Raw genomic sequence first — 25,474 nt, forward strand, 5'->3', positions numbered from 1 at the left:
TCGGATGCTTTCATAATTGAAATTCTTAAACTAAATCTATATTTTTATTTTATTACCTGAGTGAGTTGGTGAGGAAAATACCTACCGGATTAATAGGAACCTTTAAATTTGGTGAGGAAAATACCTGTCGGATTATATGTTTTTACTGGTTGGTGAGGAATTTACCTCCGCCCGTTACGACGCTAAATTTCATCTGGCAACGGGCAATCCAAATTCATTTACCAGCCATCCCAATATTTTTTTTCAATCTATTATCTATTTCTAATAGAAAAAAATAGAATGTACAATCGATGGACACTAGATCATTTCGGAGATAATGCGACAAAGCGACCATTTATAAAGCTTAACGTGTAATCGAGAAACATTGCATTCTTCAACTTCATACATGTAATTTATAAATAACTTTGAAAAACTCCTGATACAAGAATAAAAAACCGCTAAACGCCGTCAAAATGAGTGGCGCGTACAATATTTCAGCTACAAAAGATCTGATATCAATATTACGTGGCGCGAAAATGTATTTTAATTTTGATGCAAAACAAAATTTTAGTTTTATTTTAAAATATTTTTCCATAATATTTGCTAAATTTGAAGTAAACGCGCCACAAAAGAGTTTCAAATTTCAAAATGTATCAAAGTTACTCTTTTGTGGCGCGTTTACTTCAAATTTAGCAAATATTAAGGAAAAATCTTTTAAAATAAAACTAGAATTTTGTTTTGCATCAAAATGAAAATACATTTTTGCACCACGTCATATTCATATCAGATCTTTTGTAGCTGGAATATTGTATGCGCCACTCATTTTTACGGCGTTTAGCGGTTTTTTACTTTATCGTACTACATACGAAGTATGAGTATAATAGATAAAGTTATAGGATCGTGCAAAAAAAATTTTTTCAGATTTCACTTTTTTTCGACGTTTCGACGTGAATCCCCCTGAGTCTAAAAAGCAAATAAAAAAAACATGTCGGAAGTATGTACGTACGTACGTATATCGCCACCGCCCAGCAAAAACTACTGGACCGATTTCTATGAAATTCGGTATGAGTAAGTTTAAGAGAAATACGGAATTTGACATTTCCAAATCCAAAATGGCGGCCAGCATGGCTGACCGCCCACTCGACACATTTCCCTACCAATCTAAAAACATGTTTAAGATAAATTTAATTTGAAAAAATATTTATATAGCCCAAAGATGAGGATACAACAAGAATATTATCGTTTCTCAGAAAAAGTTATGGGTTGCCTATATTTAAGGGGTCAAAATTTGACATAACTTTGAACTAGATTTTCTCAAAATGGCTCCAAGGAATTTGTTTATTTTTTGATATATTTTTGATGTCCTATCGTTAAATTGAATAACATTAGTCAGATTTCTTAACTCCTCATAAGAGGGGAGTTATGAATTTTTTATAAAAAAATATTCGAGTGCCCGTAACTTCCTCTGTAATAGAAACTAAAATTTGAAATTTGGCAGACGTATATAGTACTTTATTATCTATTATCGCAATAAATTTTACCTACAATATGGCTTCCGGTTGAACCGGAAATGAAAAAAAAAAAATCTTGATCTTTTAGATACGCCCTGTATATTTTTACACATTTTGAAAGAATGCAAAATTAACTTTCCAATGACATAAAACTCGTTGCTGTAACTCAAAAACTCGAAAAGTTACAGAAAATAGAAATTTTGCTAGAATCTTAAGTGTGTCCTCTCTCACACGATCATAGCAGAGCATTATTATAGGGCAGTCAATGAGAGTATTTGGCTCCGAATTCCATCCTACTACATCGATGTACTTGTTATTTTCACAGTAAGTAGGGAATAGCTCAAGAAACAAAATCTACCCTATATACTATGGAGCTTTTATCTTGGGGCAATTCCCACCCCTTCAAGGGGGTAGAAAATTTGTTGGTCAAAATAAGCATGGAAGTGGCTAGAGAACCTATTTTTAAGTAAAAATTGATCTATACTTTTTTTTGAGAACTCAATACTTTTTGAGTTTGACGGTGACACCTTTTCGGACGGTTTTTTGTGAATACCTTAAAAACTATGCACCAAACTAAAAACACTATATAATTTTCTTTTTAGATTATAAATAACAAAGAGATTCGTTCCTTCGTAAATTTTCTATTTACATTTAATACAAAAAGAGATATGGTAGGTAAAAAGAGTTTGTTTTTTGGTGCATGCTCAAAGTGCTCATGCTTTTGTAGTGTTTGAAAAGGCCTTTAAAACGAGCACTGTTAAATGTCGGTTTCATTCAAACTAAGCGAGATATGGTGCAAAAAATTATATGACTAATGTACTTTAAGGAAAAATGAGAAGTACATACATTTAAACCCTCATCCACCAGAATTTAAATGCATTGTTTTTCTTTTGCAATACCTCTTAATATAGTGTTATTTCTACTTTCAAAAAGTTGGACGGGTTTAAAATGAAAGGTTTTTGAAAAAAATAAGAACAAATTATAGAGCGCATTTTTAAATTTTCTTAAAATTCTTCCTTTTGCTCCATGAAATTCGAAAATAAAATATCCACGAGAAGTGGTGGGAACCGCCCCCATGATAAAAGCGCCATAGTATATAGTATATAGGATAGACTTTAAATTGGGAGATTGGGCTACTCCCAAAATTTCATTAAAATCCATGCAGTAAAATGCAAATATTTTAAACTATTAATTTCTCAGAAATATGAACTAATTTGAAATGCAAGTATGACTAATATTCTATTGATTTATGCAATAATCTATAGTGTGTCCCCGAAATATGGCATCGAACATTTTCTCAAATGCAGGAATTAATGATGCGTAGAACCATAAAATATTTTCAGGTATACAAGGTGTTTCTAAAATATCAAAATATCGAGTAACTTTGTTATTTTTATAGAATGCCAGTATCTAGTACGATAACGATAATAGCAGTGGCGGCTCGTCTGAGGAGGCAAGGGATCGCGAAAACAACAAGCACTCTCACTATTATACAACGTGTAAATTCCATATAATCACTAATTATCCATACGTACGGAGCATTAGCATTAGAACGCATGATCACGTCTCAGTTTTATTACATATTATTGTAGGCAGGACCCTGGGTTATCCTGAGATACATGAACGGAGCACGGAGCCGAGAAGCCCAGCAGTCTCCGTTGCTAATGCTCCGTGCAGCGCAGCAGGCGTTTAAGAGACCCGGTCTCCTAACAGTGGCATCTACGAACGGTACCATCACACGCTGCCCGGAGATATACCAAGGGAGGCAGAGTAGCTTCTCGGCTCCGTTGCGTGGTTGCGTGCGTCTCGGGACAACGAATTTTAGGGTCCTGACTAAAAATAATGAAAAATGTGACTAAAAGTGCGAATTTTGTTATGAAATTTGGTATGTGGGGTTATAATAATATTTGGAACAACTTGCTCAAATAACTTTTTCCGATATCTCTAACTCAAAGCAAAATATCGGTAATTTATTGTGTTTTTGAATTCGCAGTAGGCCGCGTTTAGAATTAAAAAAATTCAGTTGAGTATCTTAAAAAATTTGAAGCCTCATTATGTATGGACTGCAAAACTTCAAATCTGTATTTATTTTGATATGCGAGGTATCTATTTACAAATAGATGGAATTGTTAACAAATAAACGACACAAACTTTGGTATTAAACTTTTACACTTTTACAAACTAGACTAACTATTTTTAAAATGATATGATATCATGAAATTATGAATTAGGATGATATTATGAAATGTAAATAAAAAATGGGGCCTTAAATTACATTTTTTGGCGCATTTTTTTTTTGCTAGTGCAAATTTGTCTAGATATTTTACAGTTAGGTATAGCCTCCCCTATTGTAAAAATCACGAGCCGCCACTGGATAATAGATCGGTACGATAAAGTTCTTGGGCGGCTCTTCCGTCCAGCGTTTTATTCTTGTAACAATAAGTACATAAAATTTGTTACTGAATAAACACTGTAAACATACTTGAAATAATCAAAATTAAAAAAAAAAGTACAGAATTCTACGCTTAATGTTTATTAGTCTGAAAATGCACAGTTGTTTAAATACAACAGTGTGAAATGACGTATATTATATAATTATGGCGATTGTTGCGTACGTATGGACGGTTGTACCTAAGTAACAGGTTCTAAATAAGGTATTTCAAAAAGGAAATGTATTGGTAATCAGCAATTTCAAAAGTCCCGTATAATATAAAATTTAAAAAAATATGCGGTTAAAAAAATTTTTCGAATTTCTTTTGACCATATTAGATTCGCCACTTTGTTTTTCAAAAAAATAATGTTAGGTTTGTAATCAGCGACAAAACTACCAAAGACAAAAAAAAATGCGCCATGTAGGATCTTTCGAATTTCTTTCCGCCATGTAGGATCCGCATTTTGTTTTTCAAAATAAAATAATGTCAGATTCGTAATCAGCAATGTCAAAAAACCTTATCATTACGTGCGAAAGTAATTTCGTAGTGTACGCTCTGAGCTTCGCTGGTGTCGCTCCTAGCGGATTACTAATGCAACTTTCACCGGTTATTTTTAAATTTATTATTTAATTGTTATCGCTTAACATTTACAACGCAAAAAATTAATTAAATTGTAATCGATTTTTTAAAGATTTTGCTAATCATTTTAACGTTCTATTAATAAAATATCAATTTCTTACTTCGGATACTTTCTCAATTATCGTGTAGATGGCGCTTAGATTAATTTATAATTACATATTACGAAGTATTAAAAAAACTTAAAGTCAGTATTTAAAACGTAAGTATATTTAAGGTAAAAATATACACGACAGCTTTGACCACCTAATATTATTTCCTATTAAGAGCAAACAGTAGCGATCAACAGGTAGCAACAAACCCGGTCCAAGATTGCGAAGGCTCTGCTAACTTTCAAAAGTGAGGCAACAGTGCGTCGGTAATTCGACACTGACAGTGACGTTTATACTATCAACAACAATAACTTTTATACACATAGCCGCGAAATGTTGCCAAGTCAGTGACGTTCGATTTCATGTTATAAAAAAATCATTTTTTAGTAGTTCCAATGTGACACAAAATCTAATCACGGGCTAAAAAAGTTTATTTGAAGAAAGTTTATTTTTTTGTCTTTCTTAATGGCGGTACAGGCTCCTTTTTGCAATATTTTATTTAGTTATAGAGTAATTTCCACATACTAACATATTTCTGAAATTGGGCTTTGTACCGCCATTCTTTATTATATTACGAATATGTGTGCCAAATATCTCGACATAATATTCAAAATTACAGCCGCAATCTTGAAACGCGTTTGTTTCTACCTGTTGATCGTTACTGTGTGCTCTTAATGTTTTTAATTTCAATGTTTTAAATTAATCACTTTGACATTTATGTCGAATTTCCAGTAAAAGTTTACAGACTTGTCACTACTGGCGCTCGCGAACTTTTAATTATCCCCTCTACCTACGAGATAAACAATATTATACGATTTTAATGGTTCATGACCACCGTTTCGGCATTTGGAACCACAGTGCGTCAGTGTATTTGTATATTTATATTATCTTTATATATTTTCCTTTGTCCATTTCCTTTATGTATATATTTTATGGAGGATGAATCTAAAAAGTATTATTAGTTTGTGGTTTCGAGAAATAGGGACAATAAAATAAAGGTCCAGCCGGTGACATAGTGACGATAGTGACAAATTCCCCCAGCGATATTCCAACAATAACAATACTTGGTTGTTTTATATCAAAAAGTATTCAAACAAAAAAAATTTTAGAACACTAGTCCCACCCATAAACCTCCAAAAAAATTAAAACGTGCTTTTTCGTTTTTGACAACATCTTGGGTTCACTGTCGAAACTTCTTTTTTCTTTTATTTTGTAGGTTCTTTTATTTCCTACAAAACAATTTATTTTTAATTTTTGGCGCGAAATTATTTTTCCTCAATTTTGAAAATTTTAAATTTCGTTTAAAAAAATAAGCCAAAATAAGTAGAAAACATAAATAAAACGCCGAAAAAAATATATTATTTGCTACATGCCAAACTATCTCAACGATTCTGTTTCAGACCTTTACAGGGTGGGATCATGGTCAAAGTAACATCATGTAATGGTCAAAATAACGAAAAATCCTTTCTCGATCCTTTAACTCTGTTTCAAATCAAGACCCAAATAAAATTGAAAAAAAATTATAGCCCTGAACATAACCTATCCAAAATTGAATGTATTTATGGTGATAATATATGGTTGAAACTACCCTGGTAATGGGGTTAATTAACTGGAAGACACCATGTACTCATAACTACTTTATTTCGGTGAAATAATAGCATAAAAATGAATTCAGTTGATATCTGATTAGAGTGATTAAATTATTCTGCCCCAACGGCAGCAAACCACCCCCAAACCTAACTAACTGACCCACCACTATTACCGCACTGGGTGCTGGGCGCACTTTAATAATATTTAAACAATCACACAGTCTTTAATGAGTGAACCTATGTGTCATAAAAAGAGTTCATGTATCCTGTTTTCTCAAAACTTAAAAAAAGTCTATTTGTTAGTTTTGTAAATACTCTCGCGTGTCACAAAAATATGCCTACCGGGCGCCTGTTGGAAACCTCTGGTCTACAGAGTTCTTAGGTCGACAAAATATTCCTCTAATAGGACATCGGGATAATCAAGAAGATCTGCTTCTGGACGAAGATGCTGAACCTAGCAATGAGGGAAATTGTTAAGGTTTAACAGCGCATCAGGAGATAAGACTCTTAAACACCTATCCACAGCATCTTCCTGAGCAACATACATTAGTAGTACCATTCAAAATAAATAAACACGTTGTGAATAAATAATTGAACAAATAATGAATCAGGTTTAACGTGCAAATTATTGTTCTGTCATATTTGACGAAACGACCGACGTATCCCACATGGAACAGCTTTCTCTAAAATTTGAGATACATACACAATAACGACATTCGTTGAAGACTTTGTTAAGTTCATTGAAAATCAAGAATAGGGGGAAAAAGAAGGCCTGACAGGAGAAGAATTTGAAAAAATATTATTAAACTTAATGAATGTCTTTATGGCCCTCAATAGTGTGTGAAAAGTACCTTGAAACTCACCATTGTAACCCTAATTTTTAAAAATTACCCCCAGATCCCCTGGTACTCCTTCCTAAAAAAAAGTTCATGGCCCCTCCCGAAAATCGGTCCTGGATCCGCCCTTGAGTGGGACCGACTATAGTAGCTCTGTGGAAATATATTGTTTGTAATATAAAATTGTGAAAACATTGAACTTCTGTTTCTAAGTGTTTATTATAAAATTTGTTGGGAACTAGAGAAATACCCGTAATTGTATATTGCTCATTGTATACAGATTATACTAAAAATGTAACAAAACCTTACTTTTCACAGATCGAAACAGTCGTCTTGGTTGATATATAAAAAATTCGTTCTTCGTGGTTGGAAGACGTAAGCAAACTGAATCGACTATAATGTGCGGAGAGCAATCGCATGTGCTGCAGGGTTCGTTACGAGCAAGACTCACGAACTTCGAGACGTGTCTTCGATCGACCCATGTGTGGACGGCATCTTAACCCTTAAACGCCCAACCTTTTTTAGGTTCCATGTATGTCCAAGGGTGGGTAAAAAATGTTCACCTCGAAAATAGCTAATATCTTTATTGAAAGTTGTTGCAAATGGATTAAACTTAAGAACCTTATGCTTAATAAACACACCATCTTCTAAAATATTAAAATAAACAATTTACAAACTTTACAACAAAATTACAATGTACCTACATCAAAATTAACATACCAGTAAAAACCAGTAATTCAGATTTGTCGATTTTCTCCACATTCTTCCTTTCAGCCACCTCATTGGCGGATAATTATGTCGATTATGTAATTATACGTAGATAATTATATGGATTATGTTCCTACCAACGAGAAATTATATGGAAACCTTTAGTAACAAGTTTTACCAAGGGTGTATTTTTGTGCCCACCCATATTTAACTCAAGATATTTTATTACTTTTGTTTTCAAAAATATCGGTAAAACCAAATTAACATTCGAAGGGCTGTCTTTTTAACAATAAAAATTTTTGAAAATTTTTTAAACACGTAATGTATATGTTACTAGGGAATACGCATTAGGTGGACATTTTTTACCCACCCTTGGGCGTTTAAGGGTTAATAATTAGATAAATCCCTCTGCACTCGACTTACCAAGGCAATAAACAAAAATTGCAAGATAAGCCTATTATAGTTATTGTATATAAACATTATAAAATGCTTATGGTAGGGGAGCCCAAGCGAGGATTTTTGCAGTTACTCGAGCGCGTCAGATTATCATATGGAGAGAAACCTGGTATCCTGTAGATGTACCTCTACCATATATTGGCTCTAAAAACAGGGGCGTTCGTTAAGGGGGGGCCGAAAAAAAAACTATCCTTAGAAAAGCTCGAAATCGCCAGATTAAGATAAGATAAGTTAAGTACATGCAAAACAGTGTATTTGTTAAAAATCTGACGATTTGGGCGGGCATAAGAAAATGGGTGAGTCACAAATTTTCACAAGGAAAAAAGCGAATATTTCACGAAATGAACAATAGATCTAAAAACTAAAAAACACATGCTTAATATTGGTCAAAAATCTATCGAATGATACCAAACAGGACTCTCCACGGAGAGGGTTGGGGGGTAAATTTTAAATTTTAAATACGAATCCCGCGATATTTTGCGAAATGAACATCAGATCGAAAAACTGAAAAACACACTTATTCAATATGTTTCAAAAATTTATCGAATGACAACAAACACAACCCCCTACGGAGGTGGGGTGGGAGGTTACTTTAAAATTTTAAATAGGAGCCCCCACTTTTTATTGCAGATTTGGATTCCTTACGTAAAAATAAGTAACTTTTATTTGAAACCTTTTTTTGAATTATGGATAAATGGCGCTATAATCGGAAAAAACGATTGTTGGAAATGGAAAATTAAATTAAAAATGGAAAGTCCCCACTAAAATGGAAAACTTTACTTACATTTTTTTGGTTTTAGAACCTACTCTTCACAACCCAATAGGTCCCCAAAGCGCTCGAATGACTGCAAATTTAGCATACTCTCCTCCCCTACTATTAAAGAAATATAAATGTAATCGTTGCATATACAAAAAATAAAATAATAAAAAATCATTTTTATCACTTTTATTCATCTACACAAAAATTTAAGTTCATAGTTAATGGATCGATGAAGAGACTTTGGTGGATTTTCCTTTGATACACTCTAATCCGTCTACACATTTTAGTGGTAATGGATAGCGTACACCCCAACAGTTCTCCGTGCAAGCGCAAATTTCGCCTTCATCTATAACAAAAAAAAAAAAAGAAGTTAGCTTTTAACCCGGAAGCAGTCGCGCTCATTTCTGTCACGTAAGCAGTTGCGCGTAGAGAAAAATCTCACAAGAAGAATTTAAAACACATTTCTATTTTACAACATTTTTATTTACTGTTTATGTTAAAAATATCTATTTCTAACAATTTTAAAGCTAATGACAAAAAAAATAAAAAAAAAACAAAAATTCCGACGCATTACTACAATCTTCCTCGAAGCACTTACAAGTGGAAAGTTATGTTGCAAAATTTTTCATCAAGCTATTACGGAAAAGGATAAAATGTTACATTTTTTCTAACGGCGCGACTGCTCCCGGCTTAAAACTTGCAACCAAACAAAAAAAAAATGGAAATAATGACACAGAAACAAGGACATATGGCCAAGTGGAAGAATCAATGACCGTCAATCTTCATCTTCAGCCTGTTTGCATCCACTCCCGGACAAAGGCCTTACCATGAGTTCTCTACACTTCTCTGTTTTGTGCAATTTGGTGTCAGTTTCTCACCACTTTTGTTTTGATGTTGTCTAGCCATCGTTTTTGTGGTCTTTCTCTACTACGACTGTGTTCGCAAGGTCTCCAATGTATAAATACAATGTTGTAATAAATAAAATTATACAATGTACCCCACCCTGTTTTGTATGAGCTTTATTTTTGCTAATCATGTTTTTTTCTATAAAATAATTACTTTTTGCATTATTTTCGAAAAACCTTGTAAAAACGTGTTTTTTTTGTTGAAAAATGAACATATTCACCCGCAAATAACTCGAAAATATTAACATAGTGGAAAAACGTAATGGAACAATAGTTGCTTAGAATTAGTAATTTTATCTATATCCGGACTTATTTTGAACGTATATTTTTTCACCCCTGAGAAGGGTGAAACTCACTCCCAACGTAAAGTCACACGTCGGCACAATATCACTTTTTTCTTTGGCATGTTAGCTTTGTGTATGCCAAATTTCATGTCAATCCAAGCGGTGCTTTAAAATTTAGAGCAGAAACCGTTAGAAAATGAATTATAAATGGATGGGAGAGCAAAAGGTAACAGATACAGATGAACGAGTTGTTCTTTCTTACCTCCAGAATATATCGGAACAGTACATGTATTTAATTATAATAATATACAGTAATTTTCACACTCATTTAAATGATTAAAATTTTAAAATATTTGAATAAAGCTTTTCAAATATTTGTTGGTTCGATACGAGTACCTGAAAGAGGAACATCGTTTTTGCTGTTCTCGTAAATTACCGTATTTATAAATAGTTTTTAAACTTGTTTTACGTTTATAAACTTGTTAGAGTGATAGAGTGTATCTACGTGTACTTTTGCAACTTTCACCACTATGGTGCATAATAAGTTGAATATTAAGATGCAACCTCCTGACTCTCAATAATTATGGCAAACCAAACTGAAAAAGCTGTCTTTGACTACGAGGACAGCTCAAAACCAACAATGTCAACAAACCAAACTGCAAACAACACCAACTCAACCACCAACAATAACTTATCGTACACTGATGCATTAAAAGCCGTCCCAAGGCAATCGTTTCCGAGAAAAAATCAGGCAGTAGTTCTTCATGCCGAGAACAGTTTAAAACTATATGACTACGTTCACGCAATTGGTAATATCATTGGAGCCAAGAATATTTGCTTCACATGTAGAATATCTAATAATGGGGTATGTATTTACTTATCTAACTCCGAACTAGTTAAAAATTGATAAATTCTCACCCATTAATTCAAATCAACACATTTTCTATCAACATTCGAAGGCTTATATCTCCAACCAAAAGAATTTTAATTTCGAATATTCCACCTGTTATTCCTCATGAAATTGCCGAAAACGCTATAAAAAGTCTTGGTTTACACCTAGCATCCCCCATATCGTTTCTCAAAGCAGATATCCCTGGAGATGAATACAGCCACGTATTAAGTTTCAGGCGCCAAATTTATATAAATTCCCCTTCTGAAAACTACGAACTACAGACATCATTACTTATTCCATACGATGGCACCGGACATAGAATATTCCTTTCTACAGATAGAATGGAATGTTTTCTCTGCAAGAAAACCGGACACGTTGCAAATAATTGCAATAATCCCCCATCTTCCAGTATTCCTACAGAGTCAGAGACCCTAGCCCCAACTTCTAACATTGAACCTAACACAAACACAAATGAAAGCGATCAGTCATCTCAATCATCTTCCATCATTACTACACAGACAGAGATCCAAGACCCACCCACTAACATTGAACCTAGCACGAGCATAAATAAAAGCGACCAGTCATCTCAAATTCCAGCAACAGGCCTAAAAAGACCTCTTCGGACTCACTTAATGACGAATCTAGTCTTCCTACATCTCCGATAGCTGACACCTCCGAAATGCAACCTCCTGATATCCCAAATGAATTAAAAAGTAATAAGAAATCCAAGAAGAAGAGGCGAAAAACGGATGATACTACTATCACCGATATTACTATACATGACATAACTGAACACTACAACAAAAATCCACAAAACATCCTCTCTCTAAACGAACTTTTTGCGTTTTTAGAAAATAGTAAAGGTAGCAATGACCTCTACCATGAAGCCCTAGAGTTTACAAACGACATCAACACACTTCTTACCAATTTACATTCTATGTATACACACCTTTCTGAAAGAACAATAAAAAATAGACTCACACGATTAATAAAAAAAATCATACAACAATGCAATGATAAATCTACAGAAAATAATAATACATCAACAATACCGTGCCTTTTACAAACAGATCATAGTGATGACGAGTCATTCTCCGATACTTCTCTTACCTCCCAACAGTCACAAAAATAAATAATATCTTTCACTTTACTTTATCCTTCACTCTAATCCAGTGGAACTGCGATGGATTTTATCCACGCTTAGAACACCTTCAACATCTCACCTCTGAATTCTCCCCAGAGTTTTTCTGTCTCCAAGAAAAAAACTTCACCCATTCTCATACACCTTTTCTAAAAAACTACATTGGCCACCATTTTATCAGAACTTCGCACCTACGAGCAAGTGGCGGGACATCAATCTTCGTCTCCTCTGATATATACCATCAACAATTCCATCTAGACACCGATCTCGAAGCTACAGCAATAACCGCTTCGTGTCCACAAAAAATCGTAATATGCAACTTATATATCCCTCCAAATTACAAACTATCTCCAACTGAAATCACAAATTTAATTAATCAGCTTCCAACTCCATTTATTCTAGTTGGTGACTTTAACTCCCATAGTCCTATGTGGGGCTTCCAAATATACATCTGCGCGTCACAAACTAATTGAAAAGGTAATAAATGATTTAAATATAAATGTTCTAAATACAGGTAGCAGCACATCATCTATTGATCTAAGTATTTGTGACCCTGGTTCTGCTCCTCTCCTCTCCTGGTACACACTGGACGACCTATACAATAGTAACCACTACCCAATCATCATCTCTAATAATATTTCTCAACCCATTCAAACTAAGATTAAATGGAAAATTTCAAAAGCGAACTGGAATATTTTTAGCGAAACTGTTAGGGAAAAAGCCGGTCAGATCTTGTTTGAATATGATCAATATGATCATACAATACAAATTTCACAAGAAAAAGAGCTGTTCCATGGTGCAATAATGCATGCCAAACTGCTGTAAGAGAATGTAAAAAAGCTTTAAATAAATATCGACGAACACGCAATGAAACAGATCTTATACATTTCAAAAAAATGAGAGCCTTATCGAAACGTACCCTCAAGGAAAGCAAGAAGGATTCTTGGAAAAAATACGTTAGCTCTATTAACTCTAACACAAACCCCTCTCAAGTGTGGAATAAAATCAGACAAATGAAAGGACACAACACATCATATAAAATTCCTGCAGTCATCCAAGAAAATAAAGTTATTACTGATGACCAGGAAATTTCAGAAATAATTGCGGAATATTTTAGCAACAAAACTAAAGGTAAAAATATATCCTTAGAACAACAAACATCCACAAAAACTTACGCAACAAATTCCAGTCATATAGAGTGTATAAATCTCCCATTTTCTTTGTCAGAACTCGAATTTGCCATTTCCACTTTAAAAAATTCGGCAGCAGGACCCGATATGATCCGCTCAATTTTCCTTAAAAATCTACATCCAAGTACACAATCGAAACTACTTGAGCTATATAACATTATATGGACAAGCCAAGAATTTCCTTCTCTTTGGCAACAATCGCTTGTTATTCCAATCAAAAAATCTGATTCACTGTATAACACAGTAAACTCTTTCAGCTTTCATACCAATCTCTTTGACATGCACACTGTGCAAACTCTTAGAAAAAATGCTTAATTTTCGACTTATCTGGTATCTTGAAAAGCAATGTTTTTTTGACAAAGCCCAATCAGGATTTAGGAAAAATCGCTGTACACTAGACAACCTAATTATCTTACAAAATGAAATTGCACATGCCTTCGCCAGCAACAGAGATTTAATTGCTGTATCTCTCGACATAGAGAGCGCATTTGATACAGTTCAGAAATCGGTAGTTCTGGAAACACTTCAAAAAATGAAATTAAATGGTAATGTATATTACTTTCTAGAGAACTTTTTGTCTAATAGAACCTTCAGAGTCTCTACCAACGGAAAATTCTCGGCAATACATCTTACTGAAAATGGTATACCACAAGGATCGGTTCTAAGTACTACTCTATTCTTGATGAGTATAAATAATATTGGCACACTGATTCGACCCCCAGTCAAATATACAATATACGCAGATGATCTAGTAATTTTCTCTCAAGGCAAAACCACATCATCCACTTGCGCTTTAATTCAAACTGCTTTAAATAATATCCACAGTTGGTCAAAAGGAACAGGATTTAAATTTTCATCAAAAAAATCTAAAATAGTTCATTTTAGTAAAAAACATAATTTCAACTTAATTAATTTAACCTTAAATGGCACCCCACTACAAGTAGTACATCAACAAAAAAATTTAGGTGTAATCTTTGATAAAAAGTTATCTTGGAGATATCATATTCAAGAATTAAAAGGTACCTGTTTTAAAAAAATAAATATCATAAAATCACTAACGCATCATCAGTGGGGAACAGATAAAGGTATGTTGCTGAGAATTTACCGATCTTTGATCCGTTCAGAAATGGACTATGGAAGTATATTATACATGTCAGCTCCCAATTCACAACTAAATTGCCTCAATATCATCCAAAACACCACTCTTCGAATATGTCTTGGTGCATTTAGATCTAGTCCCATTGAAAGAATTCAAATCGAAGCTAACGAACCACCTACTTATATTCGCCGTCAGAGACTTCTGTTCGAATAATTATTCGAACATAAAAAAATATTTTTATAATATTTTCAATTCTAGCTCCATTTTTTTGATTGCAACACTGTGAACAGTGCCAATATGTACAAAGGACAAGTTTAGTGTTAGTTTTTGATGTGTGCGTCTAAAAAGGCATGTGCCTTAAAATAACTTTCTATCCCGGTATCTCCCTCACCCTCCAAGTACCAAGAGGGTAACTCGCCCGTTAAAGAAAAGGGCAGTGTGGAATCAATCTAGCTCAGGGCAACATCTCGTCGCCCCACTCAAGTGTATCAGTACGAGATCTGGGCAACACACCGTTGCCAGACTCGACGCTAAAAAGTGAATCCGTCAAGGATAAAGTAAAGTGTGAATCGTGAAAACTTCTCTCTCGATCTGTTATACGTCCTCCAGGGACAACAGAGTTACGAGCAACGCAACAGTTCTCTATCTCTTGCACCTTTAAAGTGTCAGGTAGCATCACTCACCTGTTTCTCAAGCCCAAGTAAGACGCAACACTCTGTTGCCTTCAACCACACCATCGCCACATCGTCTCCAGACTGGATAGTGGAACTGGAACAAGTGACTTTGGACAGACAATATAGTGCGTACATGGACTGAAAGACTCATTGGTAGCTCGTAAGTACTTTTTGTAGTTTTGTAGTAGGTATTTTGTTTTCTCTGGATCAATGCTAGTGTTGCATCCACCCATTTATGTTTTATATATGTTTGTTCTCTTTCTCTCCTAGGTTTTCTTACTCTACTTTGTATATATTTCCTCTTAATAAAATGTTAGTACTCATGGTAAAAGCTCCTTTAAACCTTAGTGTTTAAAAATCCCTCTCTCACCCCCTTTATTACAGATACAGGTAGATAACCTCATACATTACATTTAGAACCAGCACCTCTTTAGTAGTACAGTCTCTCCCTCTTTGTTAGGACGATCTTTATGACGTCCTATTGTCATGTTGTGATAGGTATTTTCTCAACAACTTCTTTTGTCATACTTTGTCAAAGCATCAGCTAATCCAAATAAACCTGTCAACGGGTTAATCAACTCTATCAAACCAACAATAGTAAACAAACAAAGAACAGTAATACCAGCTACTCCAATCTCATATTCTAACATTCCACCATGGACAATAACATTGCCCACTATAAACACCAATATATCAACACATTATAACAAAAAAGAAACCCCTAGTTCCGCCCTAAAGTCATCCTTCCTCGAACTCATCCACACCAAACAGTATGACTCAATCATCTACATAGATGCTTCTAAACTCGAAGATCAAGTTGGTTCGTCTGTGACTACTACCAACTAAGTTATAGCTACCTACCGTCTTCTAAATTACTGTAGCATCTTCACAGCCGAACTATATGCTGTCATGAAAGCACTTAGTTGTCCAACCAACAAAAGCAAAAACCTTGCAACATGCACTGATTCGCTATCCTCCATACTATCCATCAAGGACTTTTACTCCCAAAACCCACTAATTCAAAATATCCACAATGCATGCCACCTATTGTTAGATAAGAACGTATCGGTTAGCATTATTTGGACCCCATCGCATGTGTGTATTAAAGGATACGAAAACGCCGATCAAGCGGCCAAAGAGGCATCCCGTTCTGACATTCCAATGGAGAGTATACAACTTGGTGTAGATTTACAACATACAGTAAACCAAATGTGCTTGAGAGTCTGGCAAAACCTCTGAAATAGAAAAAACTCAAAACTCCATAGTATTCAATCCAGAATACCTGCCTTAAAAATACCAGCACTTTGTAGAAGGGACAAAGCTGTCATGAGAAGTCTAAGAATTGGACATTGCCGTCTTACACATGGTTACCTGATGATCCAGGGAAATCCTCCTTGGTGCCATACCTGCAACACTTGTGTCACCGTCAAACACATACTAGTCGAGTGCCAGCTATACACGAACACCCGAAGACAACATAAACTGGATGAAGACCAAACCGCCACTATTAGTGATAATAGTAACTGTTACTTTAATAATGTGATAATGTTTCTCAAAGACTCTCGGTTATACTACGCCATATAAATGTTGTTTTTTATTATTTTGCTGATATTGTAATTTCTTAATTTTAAATTCTTTATTTTCTTAACTCTTGTAATTTAAACATACTCTAAACCTTACTTTTGTAACCGTGTCAATGGCCTGCGTTGCTGAGACACGTTAATTTAAATAAAAAAATATTTGTTAGTAATTATTTATTCACATTTTATTTATTTGAAGTGACAATGTATGTACTATTGTCAGGTCAGGTCAATATTTAAAACTGTTGATGTTGCTATGGTAACTTAAAATACGCGCGTTTTTGACACTTAAATTTAGACACAAAATAAATGGGGTATCAATAAGAAAGTATTATAAAGGTACAATATTACAAGTATGAGAGATACAAGGAACAAGATGATTTAATAATAGTCCAGCGAAATAAGGATTTTCTCAGGACACTCAAATATCCATTTTTGATTTTTTGCACCCCATTAAAAAGATAAACAGTTGAAATATTTTTTTTTTGAAAAAAAATTTGATTTTTAGAAATTTTTTAAAAAAGCCTCAAAATACCGAATTTTGAATGTTAAAAGTCAATTTGTTGCTTCGCGAATTTCAATAATGTGTTAATAACTTTTACTAGATTAAACTTAGAATTTTAGAGTTTCACCGAAAGTTGAATATTATGGTACCTCAAACCCTCAAAATTTGAGACCCATCCATTAATTAGTTTAAAAGTTATTCTATTTGTTTATCTCAGAGACCTTTGTTTTGCAATAATATAAGACAGCAAATGATGAATATGGGGCAATTCTGCGTATGCCAAATGAAAGTAGAAGAGTAATAGTCTCAAAATGTATTAAAAGAAGATAAAAGAAGAAATTAATATAGTTTAAAATCCTAATGCAAAATTTTTGAAATTTTGTAGTTTATAAACATTTAAAATAACTTCAAACATATTGTCCGCAGAAACAATCTTTTTATACTTTCGAAAAGCTAGTACTTTAACACGAATTTTCAAGTAAAAAAGTTAGCCATGTGTTTTTTTAATTCACAGTTAATTTGTTTATAATAACTTAGGAATCTCATTGATGCCATTTTAAGGAATGGGATTTGTGTTTTTGTTAAAAATTTTGCACAAACGTTGTACCTTCACAGCATCCTCTATGGATTTTCAAAAATATAGTTCAAACGGTTACTAGGGGGAACCTACAATTCCACCGAGTTAAAATACCAAAAAAGCAATTTCAAACTAATACAATTTTCTGTATCTCCGGATTAACTCAATAGATTTTGATCTGTATTCTTTTTAATTTGTATGTAATTTCTACGTATATTGCAAATATGCAATTTGTTATTAAATTTATTAATTAATAAACAGTCTAATTTGTTTAAACAATTTTTGAAAAATTTTTTTTTCAAAACTCTATTTTTTTAATCATACTATCATCAATGATCATAGAAAAAGTTAAAGTACTTACGCTTTAATAAATGAATTATTTTTATTAGATAATTATTTATTGAAGATAATTTATTTACTAAAGTATACCTTAACTTTTTCCATAATTAATAATGATAGTATTGTAGTAATGATATTAATTACTAAAAACATGGATTTTTGTGAAAAAAATTTTTCAAAAATTGTTTTAACGAATTCGGCTGTTTATTAATTAATAAATATCTATATAAATTGCATATTTGTAATGTGAAAAAAATTACATACAAATTAAAAAAAGATAGATTAAAATTTATTTAATAGATCCCGAGATATAGAAAATGACAATAGTTTTAAGTTGCTCCCAGCTCCCCCTTCACTTACCAGGACTAGTCACCATTTGAACAACATTTTTAAAAATTCGAGTAAAATACCATCTTTTCGAATATGTAATATTATTTTTTCTACGGACAATATTTTTAAAGTTACTCTAGATGTTTTTTAAACTACCAAATTAAAAACATTGGCATTACGATTTTTAACTATGTATATTAGATATTTTTTACCTTTTTTAATACATTTTGATAATATGACTTTTCTTCTCTCATTTGGCATACGCAGAATTGTCCTGTCTTCATTATTTTCTCTCTTATGTTATTGCAAAATAAAGGTTTCTGTGATAAACAAATAGAATAACTTTTAAACTAATTAATGGATTGGTCTCAAATTTTAAGGGTTTGTTAAGTACCCCAATACACAACTTTGGGTGAAACCCTAAAATTCTAAGGTAAATTGAGTAAAAGTTATTAACAAATAACGATTTTCACTTATTTTGCAGTTTGAGTAGCAACAAATTAAGTTTTTAACTTTCAATAATCGGCATTTTGAAGGTTTTTCAATGTTCTAAAAAATAAAATTTTGTAATTTTATGTCGACTATTTAGCTATAGGGTGAAACAAATCGAAAAAATCGCGATTTTTGCACTAAATTGTTAATAATTAAAAAACGGACGCGAACTCTAGGCAGGAAACAGGTAGGTTTTTTTCCTATAGGTCTACAATAACTAAAAAAGTATTCATCTACCTGAATAATTGAGTGTCCCGAACCTCGTCTATTTCTAGCTTATTTCCCTGGAGTATAAAAATAATACTTACATTTTTTTTTATAGCAGTCATCGCAACAGCGGCAGTAACTTCCATTTTTAACCAGAACTTCAGAATCTTTACAAACGAGATTTTCTGGACACTTCCATCCTTCGCATCTATAATATCATGTAGTCCTTAACTAAGGACTTTATGTCAAAATGCTAAGATATGCTGTGACTTTTAATAAGTACACAGTGATAATGAATAATGTTACACACTTTAATAATTTTTATAGTGCTGGGTATAGGAAGATAATTAATAATTTTTTTATTATTAGGTAAAATTAAAAAAAAAATGTAAAACCCCTGAGTAAATAAATATGTTTAACGTGACTTCATTTTTAAAAATAAGAAAATTAATTAAAAGATAAAAATGATGTTCTCCAAAACAATAGCAGAATGGGTAGTTAGTAGGTGTTAATTTTTGTCACTTAATTAATTTTGATATAATTATTTTGTTAGTCCGAGAGGGGTGGACGAGGTTCTAATTCTTTTAAATTTGTTTTGCGTAATACATACACTGCGCGTCAGAGAAAACGGGCCACTCACAAAATGGGTCATTTTTGATGTCTCGAATTTCCTAAACCCCTTGTCCGATTTAAGTGATTTTTGAAATATGGTATAGCCCCATTTTTTAACAATATCGCTGTAATAATATTGTTGCTAGACAGGTAAATTGTCAATTTATACCGGGTGTACCAATCAAAGTGTGTTTTTTCTTAAAGTTTACCACACCCTGTTGAATATTCGAACATTAAATACTGAAATGAAATCCCAACTATGGTCTCAGGCTTTCTTAACATTCTGTTTTTGTATTCATTCGCTTATGTTGGATAATAAATAAGTTAGGTACTTTAACAACCAGCCATGTTCTTCATGAATACAGGGTGTTTCTAAATAAGTGCGGCAAACTTTAAGAGGGGATCCTGCATAAAAAAATATTGACGGTTTGTCATTATTATTAACAATATATGATCAGTAATCTAATTTTAAATCATCGGTATATGAAACCGATTTTGAGTGCCATCAAAATCAAATACGTAGAGCAAAAACAGAATCGGCTCTTATATTGATCCCTGAGGGACACTACTGATGACTGCACGTGGAACACTGCAGTCATTTTCTATTTTGACCGAAGAAGTTCTTTCAAAGAGGAAGTTTTCTAACCATAATAACAACTCACCACGCACGACGTAATGTTCTAGTTTCAGCACTTATAGGCACCTTATCAAATGCACGGGAAAAATCTATATAAATAATATCAATCGACTCAATTGGTCCAAAGATAAAGTCCATCCATTAAGATAGTGAAGGTGGTTGCTAGTTACAGAACGGTTCGGCAGAAATCCGTTTAAAGAGACTGGAATAACATTATGCTCTAACAAAAGGGATACTATTTATTAGCTATTAATTATTAATTATTAAATGAAGTAAAAGTCAGACTTACTCTCAATCTTTATTATAACTTCCGATGACCGGTTTCGCTCTTTAAAATTTGTAGAGCATCTTCAGGTCAAAGGTAACAAGTTACAAAATGCTACAAATAAACAAAAACCAGAGTTAGGACATTGTCTGGTTGTAAAAGATGCTAAAGATCCATAAGATCAAGCCAATGTTGAATAACATACATAAAAGTAGCGGAATAGCATACCAATGCACATGCATGCAATCATGGGGGGGGGGGGGGGTGGTAAAACTTCCCCCAAGCGCACAAACATGTGCAGAAGTATGCTATATATAATCATGCAATTATAACGTGTCGTACTTACATTCGGATACAAGGTGCTACCAACTCAGTATTCATTATCATGATGTTTCTGTTATGTTAACGGGATATGGTGGAATAGACGGAGGATGCAGCAAAGGTAAACAAATTTATGGGATTTAGGAATTCTTGAGGGTGATGAGATAGTTGGTGTAAGTCAACCAACAAATCTGTGCCTGTTATAATGTTTGTGTAGATCAAATTAGTGAATGACATATATACAATTTTAATGTGTGTTGATTTTAAAGATTTATTTTAATTTTATTTATATTTATATATATATATATATATATATATATATATATATATATATATATATATATATATATATATATATATATATATATATATATATTAAAGAATTCTATTTATTAGTAGATGTAAGATTGACAATGTTTGGATCACAAATGTAGCGAGTATTTATTGTGTATGTCAGAACTGGATGTGCAGTTGCAAACTGAATATTTAAGGTCCGTACTTGATCTTTGACGAGTACTGCTCGTGTAGGATTATTGTTCGCATAAGAGTAGGTAGATCGAAAGCTTCAAATTGTAGTTAAAATGTTATATTAGCAGTCATATAATAAAAAGCAATAAAAGTTAAAATGTGAATGTGAATTAAAATGTGAATTAAAACAACAATGTAGGTAAATAAAACATTAAAAATTAAAGGGTGGAGAATTGGAATAGAAAGTAATTTTAAAAATAATAATTTGAGATTATTAATATGAATGTCCAAAATCATACACTCCTTAATTTTTTGATACTTTTAACTATTCAGACTATTTTACAAAACCGGCAAAATGTTCTTAAACTATCTATAATCAAGGAGACGGCCCTGACAGTGGCACGATTATACCACGTTTTAAACCACTCTGTTATTTTTCAACTTTTAAATGTAAAATACGGAACAAAAATTTGATATTCTAAAATACAGTCAAACCCTCTTTTTGGAATAGCCTTCGTGCCAAGCAAAAGTATTCCTATAACCAGGTTATTCTAATAACCGATCATTGGTGACTAGTAAAAACGTTTTGGGACATCAAATTTCTATTCCTTAAACCAGGATATTCCATTAACAGGTATTCTAATAAGCGGGTTCGACTGTTATATCAACAAATAATAGTGCAGTGTTGATGCCAATCGACTCAACCCGACGTGAGTACCAAAAAACCTTCATATAAGATATTAAAATAGTAAATATAACCTATATAATTCGAATCAAGTTCAACCTACTGGTTTTATCAACTGGTTTTTTGGAACCGTTCGGAACTGATCCACGCCGGTTTTTTGTCCGGTGACAGGACCGGACCTGCGGCAAAGCAGGAAACAAAATAAAAATGACTTCAATTAACAACATGACTACTTCTACTTCAAATACACCAAATACACCAAAAAACACTTATTCCAATGTAGTAAATACGTTCAAACACCCAACAGAAAACCAAGCAGTAGTACTCTCCAGTATAGAAGGCATCAAAATCCACCATTACATCGTAGCAATTGGATCACTGGTTGGTCCACGTAATGTCTTGTTTGCATCTAGAATTCCAAACAACAGAATATGTATCTACCTCTCTACCAAAAACATAGTCGATATGCTTCTTCATTCCCACAAATATATTAGTATAAATGAGTCAGAAATAGAGATAAGAAGACTAATCACACCAGCACAACGACTTGTAATTTCTAACGCATGTCCTTCAATTCCAAAAAATATCATTGAAACAGAATTACAAAAACTATAGGCATTGCTGCAGTTTCCAAGATGACTTTCCTAAGAGTGGGTATGACAGAAACCGAATATAGCCACGTCCTAAGCTTCAGAAGGCAAGTATTTATTTCTCCCTTGGATAACACCTCAATTCCTGACTCCTCCAATGTATTTCACAATAAAACTTATCGTTTATTCCTCTCTATTGATGGACTAAACTGTTCTAAGTGCAACACTATTGGACATAACGATACAGATTGTCCCATCACAACAACTGCTAACTCCTCAAACGTACCCTCAGAAACCTCTCCAAATACTACACCTGAAAGAGAGGATAGAGGTCCTGAAACACAACAAAACATGGAATTGAACTCCAGCATAACTGAAACTATAGAAAACATAAGTCTATCCTCCTCACCAAAAGAAACAACATCATCAAATCTAAATAATATTAATAATCCTGCCGAAACTGTAACTCTGCAACCTTCAGTTAATATTAACAAACAACCTACTCAAGTATCTACTCAAGTTAAAAGACTAATCTCATCCTCACCTGACATTGACCAAAATAACCCAGAAACAGACTCACAAATATTTGCTGCTCCTATCACACATAAACTAAAAAAAACCTAAAAAACAAACTAAAACCTCTGACGACGACATTATTTGTTCTCTAGAATTAATAAAAGACAAAATTGAAAACCGGTCACCCCATTCACATTAAATTTTAATGAAATATGCGACTTCCTAGTTAATACTCTTCATGATAAATATCCTGAAACAATCTCAAAGAACTACTCAAACGAACCTTCCGAATTAACAGATATCCTTAACTTTATTCATTGTTACTCTCACAACTCTAAATTAAAAAACAACATCACCAGATTAAAGAAAAAACTTAACCCCACTCACACATCTTCAACGGAAGAGACCGAAAAATCCGATGGATAAATCACTAATTCTTCAATGGAACCCAAATGGGTATTTTGCTCACCTCGAATCACTCAAACTATTAATTAAAAAATATTCTCCACTAATACGGTGTATACAGGAAACTCACTTCAAAGAGAATTCTGTAATAAACTTAAAACATTATACTCCCTTTCTAAAAAATAGAAGTACAGAACACGCCAGTGGGGGCGTGACTATCTTTGTCATAAATGATATTGAAGCTAAGCCTATTAATCTAAATACCAATCTCGAAGCTGTTGCAGTTCAGGTCATATACAAAATGAAAATAAACATCTGTAATATATATATTCCACACCCACATGAGAGACAAATACAAGAGGTAACTAATTTACTACATCAGATACAGCCTCCACTAATCTTATTAGGGGATACAAACTGCCATAACACCACTTGGGGAAGTTCAAAAACAGATAAATGTGGGAACTTATTACAAAACACAATCAATAATTCAAATCTAATACTTATGAATACTGGGGAACCCACCAGGTTTAATTCCTACAATGGGAATCTTTCATCTATTGATATTTCACTATGCAGTCCATCACTGGCAACTATATTACAATGGAAGACACTAAAATACTTATATGACAGTGATCACTTTCCAATCATAATTGACATCCTAAATGACAAACAAGAAACAACACATCCAATTTACCAGACGTGGAAAATAAAAACCGCTAATTGGGACCTTTTTCAGCAGTATATTGATGAAAAACTACACAAGTTCACATCATATAGAAATATTGACAAAAACATATCTACATTAAATAATATAATTATATCGGCAGCACATAAAGCTATCGGTAAAACAAAAACTTGTAATAGGACACCGGTCCCCTGGTGGAATGATCAGATTGCCAAATCATTATCTGCAAGCAAACACGCACTGAATATTCTTAAAAAACATAAAACAGATGCTAATCTCCTGGAATTTAAAAAACTTAGGGCAAAAACTCGATATTTAATTTAAAAAAGCAAAAGGGAGTCTTGGCATAATTATGTTGCCTCAATAAACCCCTCAACTCCTATCAAGACCATCTGGAAAAAGATCCGAAACCTTAAAGGATCAAACAACTACATCAATATTAATACTCTCTCTTACAATAATAATCTTATTACCGACAAAAAAGACATATCTAACGTATTAGCCGATGTGTATCAACTAAATTCTGGTGATAGCAATCTAAACTCAAATTTCATTAAATACAAAAATCATGAAGAATCCTTTAAAATTTCAATCCATGACAGCAAATCGCCCCTAAATGAAATCATAACTCAACAAGAATTTGATTATTCTCTAAATTGCCTTAAAAATACTACTTCTGGTCCAGATGATATTCCACCTATTTTCTTGAAAAATCTTCCAGAATCAGCTAAACTTATCTTCCTAGACCTATTTAACTCAATATTTTTCAATAATATATTTCCCAAGATATGGTGCCTTGCAATTATCATCCCAATTCTTAAACCCAACAAATCTAAAGACGATCCCCTGTCATATCGTCCAATCTCCTTGACATGTAGTATGTGTAAACTAATGGAAAAGATTATAAATAACAGACTAGTATGGCATCTAGAAAACTCAAAGTTATTATCCCCCTATCAAAGTGGTTTTCGTAAAGACAGATCCACTACCGATAACTTAGTGTCGCTTGAGTCTGAAATCCATGAAGCATTTTTACACAATCAAAAATTACTAGCTGTCTTTATTGATATCAA

The 25,474-nt window shown here is 33.2% G+C and overlaps 1 long non-coding RNA gene across 1 annotated transcript; it reads right to left on the reverse strand.

Moving 5' to 3' along the window:
• Positions 1-9,170: 9,170 nt before the first annotated feature.
• LOC126879935 (uncharacterized) lies at positions 9,171-19,588 on the reverse strand. The gene is made up of 2 exons (XR_007696341.1): positions 19,316-19,588; positions 9,171-9,345 (listed from the first exon to the last, which is right to left on the reverse strand). It is a non-coding gene; the product is annotated as an uncharacterized LOC126879935 (long non-coding RNA).
• Between the last annotated feature and the right edge of the window lie 5,886 nt (positions 19,589-25,474).

This window comes from Diabrotica virgifera, chromosome 1 (assembly GCF_917563875.1).
Source record: "Diabrotica virgifera virgifera chromosome 1, PGI_DIABVI_V3a".
Lineage (NCBI taxonomy): Eukaryota > Metazoa > Arthropoda > Insecta > Coleoptera > Chrysomelidae > Diabrotica > Diabrotica virgifera.